Source organism: Stenella coeruleoalba (genome assembly GCF_951394435.1).
Source record: "Stenella coeruleoalba genome assembly, chromosome: 15".
In the NCBI taxonomy this organism is placed as follows: domain Eukaryota; kingdom Metazoa; phylum Chordata; class Mammalia; order Artiodactyla; family Delphinidae; genus Stenella; species Stenella coeruleoalba.
In genome coordinates, this window is record NC_137161.1 from 77,289,321 (window position 1) to 77,311,193 (window position 21,873).

The 21,873-nt window shown below is 40.3% G+C and overlaps 1 long non-coding RNA gene across 2 annotated transcripts in view; it reads right to left on the reverse strand.

Annotated features, from left to right (window-relative positions):
• Positions 1–21,873, reverse strand: part of LOC307197615 — a 127,590-nt gene that overhangs the window by 14,246 nt on the left and 91,471 nt on the right. For both annotated transcript variants that reach the window (XR_013831466.1, XR_013831467.1), the window contains exon 3: positions 3,651–3,806. This is a non-coding gene — a long non-coding RNA (uncharacterized lncRNA). The remainder of the gene's footprint in view (positions 1–3,650; positions 3,807–21,873) is intronic.

Sequence of the window (21,873 nt, forward strand, 5' to 3'; positions counted from 1 at the left end):
GGAAAATATCAGAAGCATCCTTAGGCCTTGTCTCTCTCTCTGCTTGTCTTCTGCTCATCCCCAAGCCACATCTCACACTCCCACTCAAGCAAGTCAATTACTATTTGCCAGACACACCGTGTTGCTATATGCCTCCACGGTTCTGCACAAGTTAGTCTCTCTCTGCAGCGATTGTCCTTTTCTCATCTGTCTGTGGAATTTGTACAAATTTTCAAGCCCAACTCAGGGATCTCCTTTTCCAATCCACCCTGACAATGTCCATGGCTTTGTGTTAAGGTCTATAACAAAGCTCTACTTTCTAAGAACGACTTCCATGGGTACCATTTTTATATGTGCTGTTTTTTTTTCACCGGACCCTCATAATGGCCATGCAAGACAGTCATTAAAGGTATCACCATCCTTTTATAGGCCACATGCTTGTAAAGCTCCTGAGGGTTAATTGATTTGTCCAAAGGCTTGCAGTCTGTAGGTGGGACCTCTGCCAGGACCCAGGCATGTAAATGCCCGGGACTTGCTCTGTCTGATTATAGAAGCTCTTTCCTTCTTGCGAATCTTTCGCAAAGGGCCTCTCTCTCACTCCCCCGCGCATCTGCTATCAATATGCTACAGAAGCTTTAAGTACTTTCTTTCCCCTCTAATCCAGTTCCTTCCCAGCCACAGCCTAAGGGTTTACTTCTATTGTCATAAGCTTAAAGTTGGTTTCACAGTTTAAGCTAGAAGTTAAGCACCCAGGCTTTAGAAACACACAAAGCCTGAGCTGGAATCCCCACCTTCCCACTTACTAAAAGTGTGACTTTGGTCAATTTGTTGAACTTCTCAATCTTGGTATCTTTATCTCTACTATGGATAAATGATAGTAACTACCTCAAAGGTTGTGAGGATTCTGTAAAATAACGCGTGTAAAATGCCTGCCTCTTAGGCAGTGACCACTAATTGTTAACTTTGGTTATTATTACCATAATCGTTATCATTATTACCCTAACCTAAGAAATCCCCTCTCTATTTGTGGATTGGGGCTTTGCTCCAGAATATTCTTTTAAACATTTTCTGTGACCATAGGCAGCAGAAAGAGCCAAGAAGGCTACCCACCAGGGAGGTTTCCCTCCAAATATTAGAGCTGTATTTTACTAAAGTACATCTGGAAGGGGCCCAAGGGATTAATTTGGAAGTCCAATTCCTTCTTTTCCAGGGTTAGAAATCAGGATCCCAAGAGGACAAAATGATTCACTCATCATTCATTTTCTTTTGATAAACATCTATTAATTGCCTGACCATCTATTAATTGGGTACCAATCTAATAAGCCAATAGATAAGCCAATAGAAGCATACTTGATCCAAAGTATCTGAAGTAGAGTAGTAATAGGTCACCATCTTGATCATCAGTGTATCTACAGTGCCTACCATGGGGTGTGGCACACAATTAGAACTCAAAAAAAATTTATTGAATAGTGATACAATTACCATTCCTACTGTATCTACTGTATCATAGCAACATTATCTCTTTGGAACAAATTGCAATTCAAGTTACCAAAATTACACCGCCCTCCTTTAGCAATATGGTTCTAAATTGTTAATGTTTATAAAGTTCACCTGGAGGACTTGTTAACACACACATGGCTGGGCCCCATCCCCAGAGTTTCTGATTCAGGACCCAGGAATTAGCATTTCTTACATGTTCCCCATGATGTTGATGCCGCTGGACGGGGAACTATATGTAAACAACTACTGCTGTCAAGGCTGGCAGAGCATAGATAGAAAGAGCTTGGATCCCTGAATCACTGCATAGAAGACACCCACCAAACACCCACCCTGGACCAGGAGTGAGTGAAAATCCAACTTAATAGTGTTAAAACTCTGCAGTTCAGGGCTTATCTGTTAGAGAAGCTAGAATTACTGAACACAGGATAAAAGGTAGTTGTTTCTGTGAAGAAGAGGAAGGTACAATAAACTTAGGCCTCTGATTATCATTCCTTGGCTTGAAATACAAGACTCTGTAGACCCTAACCTTCTCCCCTGAAGTCTTCCATCAGCTCCCCCTGCCATATTCTCTAAATTCTAGGTCCACCAGGTTGTAGGAGGTACATGGAGGAAAGAGGCCAAGAGTGACCGAAAGATAGCATTCTGAAAGTTTAGGTATAAAATTGGAATAAAGTGAACCCAATAACTTGTTCATTTGTTAAGCAATATTTGCTGAGTGCTAATGCAGACGGATGCTCTTCCAGGAAGTGTAGATACAGTGATGAACAAGCTAGCTGGAGGCTTAGAGCAAAGACACACAGGGTCATCTGCAAGGTACTGTCTTCCAGATGGAAGCAAGACATAACCATGATCTAAATGAATGGGTTGACAATCTCAAGAAATTTGGATTCTATTTTCAACCATAAGGGGCAGTCATTTGTCAGCATGGCAAAGATTCAGGGAGGCATCTTTTGGCCTTGGTGACGTCCTTATCCAGGAGAGAGAGAACACTAGTGCCCCGTGGACTGCTTATTAGGGAGAAGTGTGCCTCAGGCTGTCTTAGCTGAGAAGCTACCTTCTGTGCTCTGTGTGCTGATGTGCTGATGTAAGCACCCAATCCTTACTATTAGTTAGATTTCTCAATGGAAAGATACACAGGCTTTCTGGTTATATATCAGTCTATCAGAAGTTGGACTAATGTGAGTCTCTCTGAAGATCTAAACCTATCACAGTACACTGATAAAAAGCCAGTTCCTAGGCTTGCTCAGCCTAAAGGGCTATTTCATGGACCAAGACCCTATGTGAAACCTCATGACAACTAATCTGCCACACTCCCCTGCTGACATCCCACCTTTACCACGTGCCTTCTTTCGAATATTGACCTAAAATGGTTGTGATTTCATGCTGCTCAGATATTATGTGTGCTCATCTCTCTGTCTGCAACTGCCTCTCTGCCTTATCTACTTAGCAAACTCCTACATTTCCCTCAAATTCCAGTTCAAATATCTTTGGGATGACTTTTCTTGTTGAGCAGCTTTTCTGAATTATCATTTTACTTTGGACATACCTTTGTTTTTAATCACCTATTAAATGCCTCTTGAATATAGTCCCTGAAGTTGTTATTATGTGTTTAACCCTGATAGAAACAGCTTAGTGATATTGTTATCCATATATTACAAATGATGGATTAAAGCCTCAGAAAATTTAAGCCCAAGGTTACACAGTTAGTGAGTTTCCCAGGCTAGGATTCTAGTCAAGCTATGTCACTTGCAAAGGTCATCATTACAGTTATAGTGGACCATTATTTATTTACTTGTCTGGTCTCCTCCGTTAAACTGTGAGCTTTCATAGGAACCATGACTTGGATCCACTCCTGCACATACCTGCCACTGCCTGCACTGGACATGCTGTGTGTGCATGTTGAATGAATAAATGAATGAATGAGTGGGTGGCTTTTTCACCTGGCAAGGATATGGCCATGTAAAACAGATTTTCTACAAATATTTTATGTCACTGTCTTTACCTTTCTGACTTGCTTAATGGTATGATCTGCTCTTCCTCTCTGGAGAGTCCATATAAAAGATTCCACTGAGATATTCATGGACAGATGCTCGTCCTGGTCCCTTGGAGGAATTCTTCAACCACGCAATGCTAATTGTATGTACATTAAATGGCCCGGACACTGAGCTTACCTCTCTTGTTCATATTGCAGTTCGAATCCAAGTTGTGCTTGTTTAAGAGACAGAAGGAGACAGCCTCTAATCTACACAGGATTTCTTTTCAGCTCCTCTCTCTCTAATGGCAGATGGTTCACAGGCCCGTCCCGTGACTTACTGCGTAAGAAGAGTCTAGAGGGGGAGGAGAGAGAGATGAAAATGGGATCAAAGGCGATTACCATGTGTTTATACTTCAAATCCCACTTACAGGAGGAGTTGCAGCTCAAAGATGGAGGGTATGGATGGGGTGGGGAGAAAGCCAGAGACATACAAGATAAAATCTGGAAAATCAGGCAGAGAGAGTAAACGGACAGCAGAGATGTTTATTTCAGGCAGGTATAGACTTTGTTTCTTCTAACCTGCTATTTCAATATCAAGGCTTCTCTAAGGCAATCTCCATTTCTTACATGAAAGTTTTAGTTAAATAAATTTATTCTTAATTTTTTTTTTTTTTTTTTTTTTTTTTTTTGCGGTACGCGGGCCTCCCACCGCTGTGTGGCCTCTCCCGTTGCGGAGCACAGGCTCTGGACGCGCAGGCCCAGCAGCCATGGCTCATGGGCCCAGCCGCTCCGCAGCATGTGGGATCTTCCCAGACCGGGGCACGAACCTGTGTCCCCTGCATCGGCAGGCGGACCCCCCCAACCACTGCACCACCAGGGAATCCCATTCTTAATATTTTTACAACAAATATGACAATGTCCTTGCTATGTAATTATCTTCTACAGATCAGATAAAAAAAAACTTTTTTAAAACACGTAGATTCTCCCATAAAACAAAAAATATAAATAAATCCCTAATATGATTTTAAAACAATGTACAGCCATGCCAGAAATGGGGGAAAAAAATGTACCACAAAGTAGGAGGCCATTTATTTTGCAAATTGGCAAAATCAGCAGAGACAAAAATGATGATCCAAATGTTAGTAAACATTTAATGCCATCTGCATCCTCATATACACTGGCGAGGATATTGATTGGTTCCAACTTTTCAGAAATATCTGTAAAGAATATTAAGGTTACACATAAACATTATTCCTAAATTCTGGTTCTGAAAATTCTATCTTAAAGAAAACATTCAAGATGGGAGAGGGAGGGAAAGTTTATATAAATATATATTTATCGCAGTATAATAACAGTATTAATGAGGTAAAATGAGGAGCAAAGTAAATGCCTAAGTCCGCAAGTCTGCTTTGGCTCTGGTACAGTCCTACAACCAAACAGTCTGTCTTTTACTCATTACCTTTGTTTACCTCTAGAGGTAAAATAAATAGCCATGTATATTTTCTTCTAGTTTTTTATTTTCTCATTTTTTCCATCTAACCCTTTATTCTTTTTTTTTCTTTTTTGGTATGCAGGCCTCTCACTGTTGTGGCGTCTCCTGTTGCGGAGCACAGGCTCCGGACGCGCAGGCTCAGCGGCCATGGCTCACGGGCCCAGCCGCTCCGTGGCATGTGGGATCTTCCCAGACCGGGGAACGAACCCGTGTCCCCTGCATCGGCAGGCGGACTCTCAACCACTGCGCCACCAGAGAAGCCCTAACCCTTTATTCTTTATGGAATTTATTTCAATATGGGGCATGAAAAGTCAAAGGATGTGGGTCTGAGTTCTGTCTTTACCACTGCTCTGTTACCATGGGCAAATAATTTAAGCCCTCTGGGTCTTAGTTAACTGACCATAAAAAGCACAATGATCACACTTGTCTTACAGACTGGTTGTGACTTGGAGGTGAGTTTGTGCATCTAGAAATAAAGAAGATTATTTCAATTGGCAACTGGACTCAGGGGTGGGGATCTCATAGGTAATCACCCAGAAGTCAGAGAATCAACATGAATCTCTGGGGAAATCTTTCTGGAAAAGGCAACTCTGAATCAAGTTTTAAAAATAAGAGGAGGGAGACTCCTACTTCCAGCCATGAGGGAAAAAGAGAGATCAGAGCTCTGATCCAGCTGAGGAAGGCAGATAAAATGCATGAACCCAGAGTTTTCAGAAACTGGACAAGAGACAGCACAGGACGGTGATTCCCACAAGAAGGGAAACAAATGAAGTGAACCCTAGGAATACCCCACCTCACTGCCTGGAGAGGTTCACTGGTTATAAGTCTATGGAGGGGAGCAAAGACAAGTCTGGTGGCCTCGTGGAATTGAGTAGGCCGAGTGTGGAGTCTGGGCTGGAGGGCTGGAGGCTAGGATTTGCATGGAAGTTTCCTGGAGAGGAGAAAACAAAGAGAGAGCGAGCCAGAGATCAGCAGAGGGCTGTTCTTGTGTCTCTGGCTGAACACTGCTCTGTTCACGTGTGTAAGAAAACGAACCAGGCTGGGAAAGAACCTCTGGAAGCAGTGGGAATAACTCCCAGGACTCACAAGGGCTGGGTGTCATGCATATTCTCACCCCACCGCATGGAGTGAAAAGATCTAACATATGGAGCAAAGGGTAGTCTCCAGGATGGTTACCTCCCTCGTGGGGTGCTGGCCTGAAGTTACATGACCCCCCAGAATTCACATGCTGAAATCTAATCCCCGATGTGATGGTATTTGGAGGGGGGGCCTTTGGGAGGTGATTAGGGATCAGTCTCTTATAAAAGAGAGACCCCAGAGAACTCCCTTGCCCCTTCCACTATGTGAGAAGACGGCCGTCTGTGAACCAGGAAGCGGGTCCTCACCAGACACTGAATCTACAGGCACCTTGATCTTGGATTTCCCAGCCTCCGAACAGTGAGAAATAAATGTTTGTTGTTCAAGCCAACCAGTACATAGTATTTTTTAAAAAATTATTCCCAAAGTGTTCACTCAAAAGCTTTTTTTCTTTTTAAACATCTTTATTGGAGTATGATTGCTTTACAATGGTGTGTTAGTTTCTGCTTTATAACAAAGTGACTCAGCTATACATATACATATACATATGTTCCATATCTCCTCCCTCTTGCGTCTCCCTCCCACCCTCCCTATCCCACCCCTCTAGGTGGTCACAAAGCACTGAGCTGATCTCCCTGTGCTATGTGGCTGCTTCCCACTAGCTATTTTACATATGGTAGTGTATATATGTCCATGCCACTCTCTCACTTCATCCCAGCTTGCCCTTTCCCCTCCCCGTGTCCTCAAGTCCATTCTTTATGTCTGCGTCCTTATTCCTGTCCTGCCCCTAGGTTCTTCAGAACCTTTTTTTTTAGATTCCATATACATGTATTAGCATACAGTATTTGCTTTTCTCTTCTGACTTACTTCACTCTGTATGACAGACTCTAAGTCCATCCACCTCACTACAAATAACTCAATTTCATTTCTTTCTATGGGTGAGTAATATTCCATTGTATATATGTGCCACATCTTCTTTATCCATTCATCTGTCAGTGGACACTTAGGTTACTTCCATCTCCTGGCTACTGTAAATAGTGCTGCAATGAACACTGTGGTACATGACTATATTTGAATTATGGTTTTCTCAGGGTATATGCCCAGTAGTGGGATTGCTGGGTCGTATGGTAGTTCTATTTTTAGTTTTTTAAGGAACCTCCATACTGTTCTCCACAGTGGCTGCATCAATTTACATTCCCACCCACAGTGCAAGAGGGTTCCCTTTTCTCCACACCCTCTCCAGCATTTATTGTTTGTAGATTTTTTTGATGATGGCTATTCTGACTGGTGTGAGGTGATACCTCATTGTAGTTTTGATTTGCATTTCTCTAATCATTGGTGATGTTGAGCATCCTTTCATGTGTTTGTTGGCAATCTGTATATCTTCTTTGCAGAAATGTCTATTTAGGTCTTCTGCCCATTTTTGCATTGGGTTGTTTGTTTTTTGATATTGAGCTGCATGAGCTGCTTGTAAATTTTGGAGATTAATCCTTTGTCAGTTGCTTCATTGGCAAATATTTTCTCCCATTCTGAGGGTTGTCTTTTCGTCTTGTTTATGGTTTCCTTTGCTGTGCAAAAGCTTTTAAGTTTCATTAGGTCCCATTCGTTTATTTTTGTTTTTACTTCCATTTCTCTAGGAGGTGGGTCAAAAAGAATCTTGCTGTGATTGATGTCATAGAGCATTCTGCCTGTGTTTTCCTCTAAGAGTTTTATAGTGTCTGGCCTTACATTTAGGTCTTTAATTCATTTTGAGTTTATTTTTGTGTATGGTGTAAGGGAGTGTTCTAATTTCATTCTTTTACATGTAGCTGTCCAGTTTTCCCAGCACCACTTATTGAAGAGGCTGTCTTTTCTCCATTGTATGTTCTTGCTGCCTTTATCAGAAATAAGGTGACCATATGTGCATGGGTTTATCTCTGGGCTTTCTATACTGTTCCATTGATCTACATTTCTGTTTTTGTACCAGTACCATACTGTCTTGATTACTGTAGCTTTGTAGTATAATCTGAAGTCAGGGAGCCTGATTCCTCCAGCTCTGTTTTTCTTTCTCAAGATTGCTTTGACTATTTGGGGTCTTCTGTGTTTCCATACAAAATGTGAAATGTTTTGCTCTAGTTCTGTGAAAAATGCCACTGGTAGTTTGATAGGAATTGCATTGAATCTGTAGATTGCTTTGGGTAGTATAGTCATTTTCAAAATGTTGATTCTTCCAATCCAAGAACATGGTATATCTCTCTGTTTGTAACATCTTTAGTGTCTTTCATCAGTGTCTTATAGTTTTCTGCATACAGGCATTTTGTGTTTATTCCTAGGTTTTTTATGCATTTGTGTTTATTCCTAGGTATTTTATTCTTTTTGTTGCAATGGTAAACGGGAGTGTTTCCTTAATTTCTCTTTCAGATTTATCATCATTAGTGTATAGGAATGCCAGAGATTTCTGTGCATTAATTCTGTATCCTGCTACTTTAACAAATTCATTGATTAGCTCTAGCAGTTTTCTGGTAGCATCCTTAGGATTCTCTATGTATAGTATCATGTCATCTGCAAACAGTGACAGTTTTACTTCTTCTTTTCTGATTTGGATTCCTTTTATTTCTTTTTCTTCTCTGATTGCTGTGGCTAAAACTTCCAAAACTATGTTGAATAATAGTGGTGAGAGTGGGCAACCTTGTCTTGTTCCTGATCTTAGTGGAAATGGTTTCAGTTTTTCACCATTGAGGAAGATGTTGGCTGTGGGTATGTCATAAATAGTCTTTATTATATTGAGGTAAGTTCTCTCTATGCTTACTTTCTGGAAGGTTTTTATCATAAATCAGGGTTGAATTTTGTCAGAAGTTTTTCTTCATGTATTGAGATGATCACATGGTTTTTCTCCTTCAATTTGTTAATATGGTGTATCACACTGACTGATCTGCATATCTTGAAGAATCCCTGCAACCCTGGGATAAACCCCACTTGATCATGGTGTATGATCCTTTTAATGTGTTATTGGATTCTGTTTGCTAGTATTTTGTTGAGATTTTTTGCACCTATGTTCATCAGTGATATTGGCCTGTAGTTTTATTTTTTTGTGACATCTTTGTCTGGTTTTGGTATCAGGGTGATGGTGGCCTCGTAGGATGAGTTTGGGAGTGTTCCTCCCTCTGCTATACTTCGGAGGAGTTTGAGAAGGATAAGTGTTAGCTCTTCCCTAAATGTTTGATAGAATTCACCTGTGAAGCCATCTGGTCCTGGACTTTTGTTTGTTGGAAGATTTTTAATCACATTTTCAATTTCAGTGCTTGTAATTGGTCTGTTTATATTTTCTCTTACCTCCTGGTTCAGTCTCGGAAGGTTGTGCTTTTCTAAGAATTTGTCCATTTTTTCCAGGTTGTCCATTTTATTGGCATATATTACTTGTAGTAATCTCTCATGATCCTTTGTATTTCTGCAGTGTCAGCTGTTGCTTCTCCATTTTCATTTCTAATTCTATTGATTGGAGTCTTCTCTTTTTTCTTGATGAGTCTGGCTAATGGTTTATTAATTTTGTTTATCTTCTCAAAGAAACAGCTTTTAGCTTTATTGATCTTTGCTATCATTTCCTTCATTTCTTTTTAATTTATTTCTGATCTGATCTTTATGATTTATTTCCCTGTGCTAACTTTGGGGTTTTTTTGTTCTTCTTTCTCTAATTGCTTTAGGTGTAAGGTTAGGTTGTTTATTTGAGATGTTTCTTGTTTCTTGATGTAGGATTTTATTGCTATAATCTTCCCTCTTAGAACTGCTTTTGCTGCATTCCATAGGTTTCAGGTCATTGTGTTTTATTGTCACTTGTTTCTAGGAATTTCTTGATTTCCTCTTTGATTTCTTCAGTGATCTCTTGGTTATTTAGTAGTGTATTGTTTAGCCTCCATGTGTTTGTGTTTTTTACAGACTTTTTCCTGTAACTGATAACTAGTCTCATAGCGTAGTGGTCGGAAAAGATACTTGATATGATTTCAATTTTCTTAAATTTACCAAGGCTTGATTTGTGACCCAAGATATGATATATCCTGGAGAATGTTCCATGAGCACTTGAGAAGAAAGTGTATTCTGTTGTTTTTGGATGGAATGTCCTTTAAATATCAATTAAGTCCATCTTGTTTAATGTATCATTTAAAGCTTGTGTTTCCCTATTTATTTTTATTTTGGATGATCTGTCCATTGGTGAAAGTGGGGTGTTAATGTCCCCTACTATTATTGTGTTACTGTTGATTTCCCCTTTTATGGCTGTTAGCATTTGCCTTATGTACTGAGGTGCTCCTATGTTGGGTGCATAAATATTTACAATTGTTATATCTTCTTCTTGGATTGATCCCTTGATCATTATGTAGTGTCCTTCTTTGTCTCTTGTAATAGTCTTCATTTTAAAGTCTATTTTGTCTGATATGAGAATTGCTACTCCAACTTTCTTTTTTTTTTTTTTTTTTTTTGCGGTATGTGGGCCTCTCACTGCTGTGGCCTCTCCCATTGCGGAGCACAGCCTCTGGACCTGCAGGCTCAGCAGCCATGGCTCAGAGGCCTAGCCGTTCCACAGCATGCGGAATCTTCCCGGACCGAGGCACGAACCTGTGTCCCCTGCATCAGCAGGCAGACTCTCAACCACTGCACCACCAGGGAAGCCCTCCAACTTTCTTTTGATTTCCATTTGCATGGCATACCTTTTTCCATCCCATCACTTTCACTCTGTACGTGTCCCTAGGTCTGAAGTGGGTCTCTTGTAGACAGCATATATATGGGTCTTGTTTTTGTATTCATTCAGCAAGCCTGTGTCTTTTGGTTTGAGCACTTAATCCATTCACGTTTAAGGTAATTATCAATATGTATGGTCCTATTACCATTTTCTTAATTGTTTTGGGTTTGTTATTGTAGGTCTTTTCCTTCTCTTGTGTCTCCTGCCTAGAGAAGTTCTTTTAGCATTTGCTGTAAAGCTGGTTTGGTGGTGCTGAATTCTCTTAGCTTTTGCTTGTCTGTAAAGGTTTTAATTTCTCAGTCAAATCTAAATGAGATCCTTGTTGGGTAGAGTAAACTTGGTTGTAGATTTTTCCCTTTCATCACTTTAAATATGTCCTGCCACTCCCTTCTGGCTTGCAGAGTTTCTGCTGAAAGATCTGCTGTTAACCTTATGGGGATTCCCTTGTATGTTATTTGTTGCTTTTTCCTTGCTGCTTTTAATATTTTTTCTTTGTATTTAATTTTTGACAGTTTGATTAGTATGTGTCTTGGCATGTTTCTCCTTGGATTTATACTGTATGGGACTCTCTGCACTTCCTGGACTTGATTGACTATTTCCTTTCCCATATTTGGGAAGTTTTCAACTATAATCTCCTGAAATATTTTCTCAGTCCCTTTCTTTTTCTCTTCTTCTTCTGGGACACCTATAATTTGAATGTTGGTGCAGTTAATGTTGTCCCAGAGGTCTCTAAGACTGTCCTCAATTCTTTTCATTCTTCCTTCTTTACTCTGCTCTGCAGTAGTTATTTCCACTATTTTATCTTCCAGGTCACTTATCTGTTCCTCTGCCTCAGTTATTCTGCTATTGATTCCTTCTAGAGAATTTTTAATTTCATTTATTGTGTTGTTCATCATTGTTTTTTTTCTCTTTAGTTCTTCTATGTCCTTAAACGTTTCTTGTATTTTCTCCATTCTATTTCCAAGATTTTGGATCATCTTTGCTATCATTACTCTGAATTGTTTTTCAGGTAGACTGCCTATTTCCTCTTCATTTGTTTGGTCTGGTGGGTTTTTACCTTGCTCCTTCATCTCTGTCTTCTCATTTCGCTTAACTTACTGTGTTTGGGTTCTCCTTTATGCAGGCTGCAGGTTTGTAGTTCCAGTTGTTTTTGGTGTCTGCCCCCAGTGGGTAAGGTTGGTTCAGTGGGTTCTGTAGGCTTCCTGGTGGAGGGGAGTGGTGCGTGTGTTCTGGTGGAAGAGGCTGGATCTTGTCTTTCTGGTGGGCAGGACTGCGCCCAGTGGTGTGTTTGGGGTGTCTGTGACCTTATGATTTTAGGCAGTCTCTCTGCTAATGGGTGGTGTTGTGTTCCTGTCTTGCTAGTTGTTTGGCATAGGGTGTCCAGCACTGTAGCTTGCTGGTCGTTGAGTGGAGCTGGGTCTTAGCATTGAGATGGTGATCTCTGGGAGAGCTTTTGCCGTTTGATATTATGTGGAGCCAGAAGGTCTCTGGTGGACCAATGTCCTGAACTTGGCTCTCCCACCTCCCCACCTCAGAGACTCAGGTCTGACACCCGGCCGGTGCACCAAGACCCTGTGAGCCACACCGTTGAGTTTAAAAAGCCTCTTTCCACTTGTCCATAGTATTTTTTTATAGCAGCCGAAAAAACTGAGACATGAAGACAAAGTCTCCTGGACTTTCTTCCCTTGGAACACCGAGACTGTATCTTTGCACTACATTCCTTCTGAGACATGCTGTAGTTCAAATAGACCACCCTTCCTGTAAATGCAAGAACCTAAAACTAGGTTCAGCTCAAAAGCCACATCCTGGGCACAGATACAAAAAGACTACTGCCAGCACGACTGCAGTGAGTGGACTGAAAACTGTTGACATGAATGTATCTTCCCACCAAAGCCTGTACTCCTGCTCCTTTATCTTTTTTTTTTTTTTTGGCGGTACGCGGGCCCCTCACTGCCGTGGCCTCTCCCGTCACGGAGCACGGGCTCCGGACGCGCAGGCTCAGCAGCCACGGCTCACGGGCCCAGCCGCTCCACGGCATGTGGGCTCTTCCCGGACCGGGGCACGAACCCCCGTCCCCTGCATCGGCAGGCGGACTCTCCACCACTGCGCCACCAGGGAAGCCCCCCTGCTCCTTTATCTTAAGCAAGTTCACCCATCAGCATTCCTCCTGGTACTCATTATTGTTAGCTAAATACCTGAAAAATAAAAAACACACTATCCTTTCTGTGCTTGACACCAAACTATGCAACGGGAAGCTTGCTTCCTGAGTTTGGATTTATTTAAAAATATGCATTTATAACCATCTGGATCTCTGGGGAATATAACTTTGCTTCTAGATTAAAATATGATCTGACAGCAAAGTCACATTCCAGACTACAGAGAGCCCAGCCAAATATTGAAAAACTCATTAAGAGCAAGGCCATTGGGCTGGATTTGTTACTCATTTATTCAGAGACTTTGAGAAAGTTATTAAATATCTTGAAGCCTTGATTTACTCCTCTGTAAAATGAAGCCAGTAAGGTTCTCGTGAGGATTAAATGAGGTGTTTTAGACAAACGCATTTTCCTTGAAAACGGTAAGGGCTCAAAACACCATTAAATGCACCCTTATGCCAGTCAGGCCATTCGTTACCTTTAGGCTCCAATATATCATTGACAATCTTTCTGTGACTTGTTAGCCTTCTGAGTCATCATTTCTTGGATGTCATGACCCACATATGTGACATAATTGAGCAGAAGGAATTAGTTCAAATCTAAACCGTCTTCATCATGATTAGATCATAAAGCTCAAAATATGTGAATTCAGTCAAGAAAAGTTGCCATGTCTTCCCCCCACCGGGAATTCAGAAGGGTTCCATGGAGCAATTCTAAAGAAATGTTAGCTCTGCCCTCCTATAGTGGATGGTCAATGCCTGCTCCTTCTCTACTTTTCCACATAGACATTTTCCCCTAATGGATCACCTCAAAAAAATACCTTTCGATCCTCTGTCATCCAAAGTCAAGGAACTCTTGATTGTGCACGTGGGCTCAATATAGCAGTGAAAGTCATCTTATTCTAGGTGACCTAGACCCTACCTTCTCTATTTAATTCCCCAAATAAACTGAAACTAACAACCAAAAATATAGAAAAATCAAGAGTCATGACAAGTATATTTTCTGCAAGAAATATGTATTATTTTTATAATAAGAAAATTATCATAATCGTCAGCCTGGATGAGGAATCTCACCTCTGCCATAGCAAAACACAGAGCTAGCTTTCTTCTCACAGCTGCACATTTTGTTCTGAAACATGAACCAGTAGAAAAACATCACATTTTCCATCCCTGGCCTACTCAAATTTTAGTCCAGTCCAATGAATTCTGCAATCCAATCTGGTTATAAAAATCCGAGGGCTTCCCTGGTGGCGCAGTGATTGAGAATCCGCCTGCCAATGCAGGGGACACGGGTTTGAGCCCTGGTCCGGGAAGATCCCACATGCCCGCAGAGCAACTAGGCCCGTGAGCCACAGTACTGAGCCTGCGCGTCTGGAGCCTGTGCTCCGCAACAAGAGAGGCCGCGATAGTGAGAAGCCCGCGCACCACGATGAAGAGTGGCCCCCGCTTGCCGCAACTAGAGAAAGCCCTCGCACAGAAATGAAGACCCAACACGGCCAAAAATAAATAAATTAATTAATTAAATAAATTAAAAAAAAAAGAATCTGAGGCTCTCTCAGAAGGACATTCGGTCAAACTCAAATTCTTTTCATCATCTCAGCCACTTTTCCCCTTCAAATCCTCTCTGAACCTCCCGTACAGAGCCTGGCTAACCCTAAAGACCCCTAGGCTCTCATTCTCCTCCACACTGCTGCTTAGAGTCTGGGGTGCTGGGTGGAGAAGAGAAACACAGCACACCTAGTTCCTAGGCAATCAGAACACTCTCCTCTGAACTTGGCTCTCTCCAAGTCACCTCTCAAAGCTCCCAGAGAGGCAGACAACCAGATAATTTTGCCCCTAAATGGAGGCAGACTCACACCCCACACTAAGATCCAGGGCACTTTCGAATTTGGCATTCGGGGGTTTAGCAATACTTTCTCAAAATCGTACTGTCTCCACTACCATTCCTTCAATATTCCATGACTGAGAGAGACAAGAAAGAATCTTATATCTTCATTAGATCCATATTTTCATATTTTTATGCCCTTTAACCTTTTGGTTTCCAGGCAGCTTCTCATTCGAAAAGCTCTGTGGGTCTAATTTCATATAGCCAAGTATAACTGCCTGTTCATTCTCTATCTCTTAGATATTTTCACTGAAGATATCTCGCCAAGGTCTCCAAAGGCTAAGGAAACCATTTTCAAGGGATCTGTCGTTGAAGGAGTTCATTAGAGGACTGTAGACTCATACATCCAGGAGCAAATAGAAAAGTAATTTTCTAGCTATCGTATCCTCCGATAACACGTTACGTGTACATCCCATCCACCCACCTAGAGGTCATCCTTTTTCATTGATATAGTAATGAAAAGTCACTTCCTAAATCACTATGACACTTCCCTAAATTAAAATTGATCTAAGCATCGCAAACGTATAATTATTATCAATTGCTATTAAATTCACAGAAGTTGTGATAAAAAATCAACACAGACAACTACAGACTTCACACCTTCGCATAAACTGGAATCTCAGCAAGAGACAACAGAATAGGATTTCTCCTTCTCAAATTTAGTTTAAATCTTATATGTAGTGAGCACACAGAATATTCAGGCAAATGCATTCTCTACAAGTTTACCCCATAGGCAAACAAAGCACACACACAGGGCACCAGCAAAGGAGCACCAGACACTAAGAACGGTTCATCCTTGAAGAATTTTATTCAAAGCACCTACTCAAATTATTTAGAATTAAAAAGTCTGGGAGCATCAAGTGTAAGCGTGGATATAGAGCAAGAAGAACTGCTATACACTGCTCCTGGGCGTATACATTGGTGCAACCACTTTGGAGAACAATTTGGTAACAGTGAGAAAATGTTAGGATGCACATACTCTGTCATCCAGTGATTTCTCTCTTAGGAATTTACCCTACAGAGTCTCTTGCTCAGGGACACATGTACACAAGAAGGAATGCTCATAGCTACACTGCTGACAATAGCAAGTATTTGAAAACAAACTCCATCCACCCAAAAGAGATGAATCAGTTGTGATATAGTCACATAACCACACAGAAGTAGTCAAGTGGCTTTAGGGGTCATCCAGGTAAGTTGTTGTCAAACCTGCTTCTGTATAAAAAAAAAATCACCTGGAGAGCTTTGAAAACACAGATTCTGAACCAGATTTTGGGGGGAAAAGGGTGGAGCCTGGTACATCCATTCTACATGAAGTAATATTAAGGAAACAATGATCTAGGTTATTCACAGATCATTGAAACTGTGGTCTGGAGGGGTAGATTGACTTGTCTAAGTTGGTAAAAAGCATGAGTGAGGAACAGAATCAGGTTCTCAGACCTCTCAAGAGGTCTCCTGGTCCAGACCTCTCTCCAGTCCGTCACATAACCTTCCTACGGGTCAAAAGAAGGTCATGTAGTTCAACTAACCCATTACTCCATCAAGAATGTTAAATTGCATACGTTGACCTTGACCTAAGAGAGCCTGTCAGAGCCTTGTCAGTCCTTTCAGATCTGTTGACTCTGCTAAATACTCTGAGCTTGTGGTTCTTCTCTCTTAATTAGAAAGTTTGAATTTAATGGAATCTTGAGATAGAGATAGATAGAGAGAGAGATAGGAAATAGAGATAGTAGTTTTCTCCCAGACCCACAAGAAAAGAACACACATGGGAGTCAGAACACTTATGTTAAAGACCCAGCTTTTCCTTGGAAAGTCAATTAATCTTTAAGCCCCTTTTGCTCAGCTGTCACATGGGTAAAATGATACTGTCCCAGTGTACCTCCTTTCACAGGGCTTATGTTTTAGGTCTGGCCTCGGCCTTTAGCAGGATTATGGGTTTGTTGGCTTGGTCTGCTGTTCAGTTCAGTAGAGTATTGTTCCACTGTCAGTGCTGCAGTGGGTGCAGTGGGGTGTAGGAAGTACTGGGGGTGAACCCATCAGTGCAGTGAAATGGGTATTCCAGCAGGAAGAGCAGACAGAAATGTAGTGGTCCCAGTCGTCGGTGGAAATGAGAGAGCGCATTGCCCTAATAGTGAGATGGGGAGCTTTTCATCCATTCTTCTGTGGCTTCATTTGTTCATTCATTCCAGAAACATTTATTGTGTCCATCCTTGTTATTCTATTCCCCAGGATACAGCTGTGAATAAGAGAGACAAGACCTTCCAAAATTTATAGTGTAAAAGGGAGAAGAGACCAATGTATAAACAGTTACCATAAACTGAGATGGAAAGAACAGGCAGCTGTGGGCAAAAAGAATAAGACTGTCTCTACAGACTTCAGGAGAGAGGAAGAGCCGCCTAGGGGAACTGACATTTACACTGAGACCTGGGAAGTGAGTCCTGAATCAGGTAAAAACACAAAACATGTCCAAAGCCTCAGAAGCAGGAGGGACGATCCAATAACTGAAACTGAGTATAGCTGAGCATGGAGTAGGGATAAAGGAGCAGTTGGCAAGCTGTGAGACCAGAAAGTGGCAGGGGTCAGATGTAGTGGCTTATATGATCATATGTCCTAGAAAGGAAATTGGCTGCCACATAGAGAACAGTGGAAGCTCTGTCTATACTCTTCGCAATGACATTCCTCTTCTATTAGAGGTAATGCCATACTGATGGGGCGTTTCTTGTGCTCATGCTTTCCTCATAGTGTGTGTGTGTGTGTGTGTGTGTGTGTGTGTGTGTGTGTGTGTGAGAGAGAGAGAGAGAGAGAGAGAGTATATGTATATTTGTGTATATATATAATTATATATAATATACAATTATATATAATAATATATAGTAATTATATATTATAATATATAACATTAATAAAATACTATAAGTATTAATGATTGTTTTATATATGTAATATTACATATTATGATTGTTTATTACATAATATTACATGATTATATAATAATTTCATAGTATATGTATTATTGTTTCACCTTTTTCACTTCCTATAAATGGTGGTATACTTAAAAATTCTTCTGCAACTTGCTTTTTCACTTATTATGTGTTGAGTGTCATTCCTGTCAATAAATAATTCATGCTTTTTTGCCCATGTTTTCTGAAAGTTTTTCAGTATTTATTACCCTTTTGTTAGGAGGAAAAACAATAGACAACTATTAGCAAAAGTCATCAGAAATGGTTAACTTGTAGGGTACTTAACGTATGATTGTGTTTACCTGCTCTTTTTCACAATGTCTTTCGTTAACTTTTCAGGATCTTAGTTCCCCAGCCAGGAATCGAACCCACGTCCCCTGCAGTGGAAGTGAGGAGTCCTAACCACTGGGCCACCAGGGAGTTCCTCCTTTCATTAACTTTTCTCTATCATTTCTCACTTAGTCATGGGCTGATGATGACAAGCTGAGAACCAGGACTACATTGTGCTTCTCGCACCTTTTGACTTTCCAACAGTTTTCACTTCATTCAATTTTTGTTATGCTTTATTTTGGACATTCTGCTTAAATTTAAGATAACATACTCTGCTTTAAATTTAATATCTGATTTAATTTTAATATTGCTAGCCCTGATTGCTTTTCATTCTCCTTTATGTCATCGACCGAACATTGTCATTTTAGCTTTCTCACCCCATTTTATTTTAGTACTTCTCTTAAAAGTAGCAAATACGTGAAGGAAAAAAATCCAATCTGAGACTTATCACCTTTTTAAAATGGGAATGTAAGTTATTTACACTTTTTCAATATAAGTTTTGTTCTTGCTATGAGGTCTTTAATCATATTTTAAACTACAGATTTTGTATTCTTTAATTATGTTTATTTTTGTCTTTGGACAAGTTAACTATTTTATTCACTAATTCAAGAGATATTTATTGAGCATTTACTCTACACATGACTATGTGCCTTAAAATGCCACTAAGATGTGCAAAATAAACAGATCATTTAAATTCTACCAGCAATTGTGTCACAACCCTTCATATTTTTGCAATTTATATTTACATAATCATAATCACATCAAACAAATCAAAACCATTTTTTACTGTGGTAAAAAACACAGAAGTTTCCATCTTAACCATTTTTAAAGTGTACAGTACAGTACTGTTAATCATATGCACATTGTTGTGTAACAGAGCTCTAGGATGTTTTTTCCTCTTGCAGAACTGAAATTCTATGCCAATTAAACAATTCTTCTTTTCCCCTCCCTTTGGTCCCTGGCAGCAACCATTTTATTTTCTGTTTCTAAGAGCTGGGCTATTTTGACCCCTCATATAAGTGGAAGATGCAGTATTTGTCTTTTTGTGACTGGATTATTTCACTGAGCATATCGTCCTTAAGGTTCATCCATGTTGTCAGATATTGTAGAATTTCCTTCTTTTTTAAAGTTGAACAGTATTTCATCATATGCATACATCACATTTTCTTTATCCATTCAACCATTGATAAACAGGCTGATTCCACTTTTTGGCTACTTTGAATAATGCTGCAACGAACATGTGTGTGCAAATATCTTTTTGAGATCCTGTGTTCAATTATTATGGATTTATACCCAAAAGTGGGATTGCCAGATCATACGGTAGTTCTGTTTTTAATCTTTTGAGGAACCTCTGTTCTATTTTCCATAGCAGCTTTACCATTTTACCTCCCCACCAACCATGAGTAAGGGTTCCATTTTTTTTCACCTCCTTTGGTTTTTTGATTGTTTCTTTGGTAAGTGGCCTTTGTAACATGTGTGAGGTGGTATCTCATTGTGGTTTTGATTTGTATTTCCCTGATGATTCGTGATGTTGAGCATCTTTTTGTGTGATTTTGGTCATTTGTATATCTTCTTTAGAGAAATATTTATTCTGTCATCTGTCCATTTTTAAATCAGGTTATTTGTTTTTCATTGTTGAATTGTAAAAATTCTTTATACACTGTGGATATTAACCCCTTGTCACGTGTCTGGTTTGCAAATATTTCCTCCCATTCTGTGGGTTGCCATTTCACTTGGTTGATGGTTTGCTTCACTTCACAGAAGTTTTAAAATTTGATGTGGTTCCATTTGTTGATTTTTGCTTTTGTCACGTGTGCCTTTGTCATATCCAAGGAATCATTACCAAATCCAACATCCTGAAGTTTTCCCCCTGTTTTCTTCTAAGGGTTTTATAGTTTCAGGTTTTACATTTAGGTCTTTGATCTGTTTTGAGTTGATTTTTGTGTATGGTGTAAGAGAAGGGCCCATTCACTTTTTTGCATGTGGGTATGGAGTTTTTCCAACATCGTTTGTTGAAGATCCTGTCCTTTCCCCATTGTGTAGCCCCGTCACCCTTGTTGAAGATCACTTGACCATATGTGCAAAGATTTATTTCTGGGCTCTCTATTTTGTCTCATTGGTCTATATGTCTGTCATTATTCTAGTGTCATATTGTTTTGTTTGCTGTAGTTTTATAGTATGTTTGAAGACAGGAGGCCCTCAGCACTTTTTTTCTTTATCAAGATCATTTTGGTCATTTTGTTGATTTTTCTATTGTCTTTTTATTCTCTATTTCATTCATTTCTGTTTTAATCTTTGTTACTTCCTTCCTTTTGTAACTTTATTTTATTCTAAATTTCTGAAAAGATGGCAGCATGAGGGGCAACTGCATAAACATTTTCCACTGTCCCTCCCTTCTGGGTTAGTCAAGGTCCATTCTGTATTGACATCCATGTTGTCCTATGATCCCAAGTCACCTAATGGCCATTGCGAGTTATACATTTTGCTGAAGATCAAGGAAGCCCTGGGGTATAAGTTATCTTATCGCTACAGTACTTCAACTCTCTAGTAATTCTACGGCTTATTATATTTTTGGTCTTCATATCTCAGTAGCCACTTAAAATATAAAACCGTTTTGACAATAAAATACTTTAAAATGAACCCACAGTCATTACTGCTCTATTCACTGTTGCTTTGCCCTTTTGCCCACTTTTGAGATTCATCCTGTAAAAACCCTGGTTCTGAAAGCAACATCTAGAAAACTCGATTATACCCAAACAAAAGAAGTCATCATTTTTCAGGCTGCTAAAATATACTTGGCATTTCCAAACGAACCTCCTTTATCTCAATAAGTGACAATTACTCCAAGTTCTTATTTTAATTCTAAAGCTACCATAGGGCTAAGCCTGGAAACAAGCTTGCAACGTTGAGGTCTCTATGAAATATTTCCTCCTTAGTTTCAATAGCCTATTTTCTGAGACGGAGATTGAGTGACAGCTTAAAGGAGTACAGATTATAAGCCCATTTAAGAGTGCTGCGTTTTTTGAATTTGTCACAAATGGAAGGAAAAGCCAGGGTGATGCAGGCAAGGCTCAAGTGCCAACATGTGTCTTTCTGTTTATTCATTATTCAAGGGTCAGACCCTCAACCAGGGCCAGAGAGAAATGACAAAAATAAATACGTATCAGTGCAAAAATCTGCAATTTAAAATAATGAAAAGCAAGATTCCTATTCATTTTTATGGCACAAACCTGACATCATTTCACTCCAATTTTCTATAATGGAACCAGCTGGGCTCTGGGAGGGAACTAGTAATAGGTTTTAATGGATGAAATCTGCCATTGAAACTGGCCATTTTCTAACGCGATCTCAGTGCCTGGCACCCAGCCCATCATACGGCATCATGCTTTCCGCAGTGCTGCACCAGCTTGTGAGATAAGAGGGATGAGTGCACAGGAGGACCGCTGAGCTTGGAGGAGCCCCTCCCATCTCCATCCAGGAGAGTTCTGAGCCCCGGTTCAGGGTTCCATAGCCCCAACTGGACAGACCACTGGTGAAGATCCAGGGTCATGTCCTCTTCAATAAAAACTATTGCAGTGGAAGTCAGACTACACAGAGAGCAGAGAGGGCCAGGATGGGTGAGGGTAGTGCCTTGTTCATTTCACTAGTGAGCCCCTGCATCGATTTCCAATTCTATTTGGTTACAATAGACACAACTGGATTTTACTGGGTCTGGATTAACAGTCAGCAAAGGTTTCTCTCTCTCTCTCTCTCTCTCTTCCCCTCTCATTCCATTAAACATTCCACCTCTCCTCCTATTCAGCTCTCAAACGGCT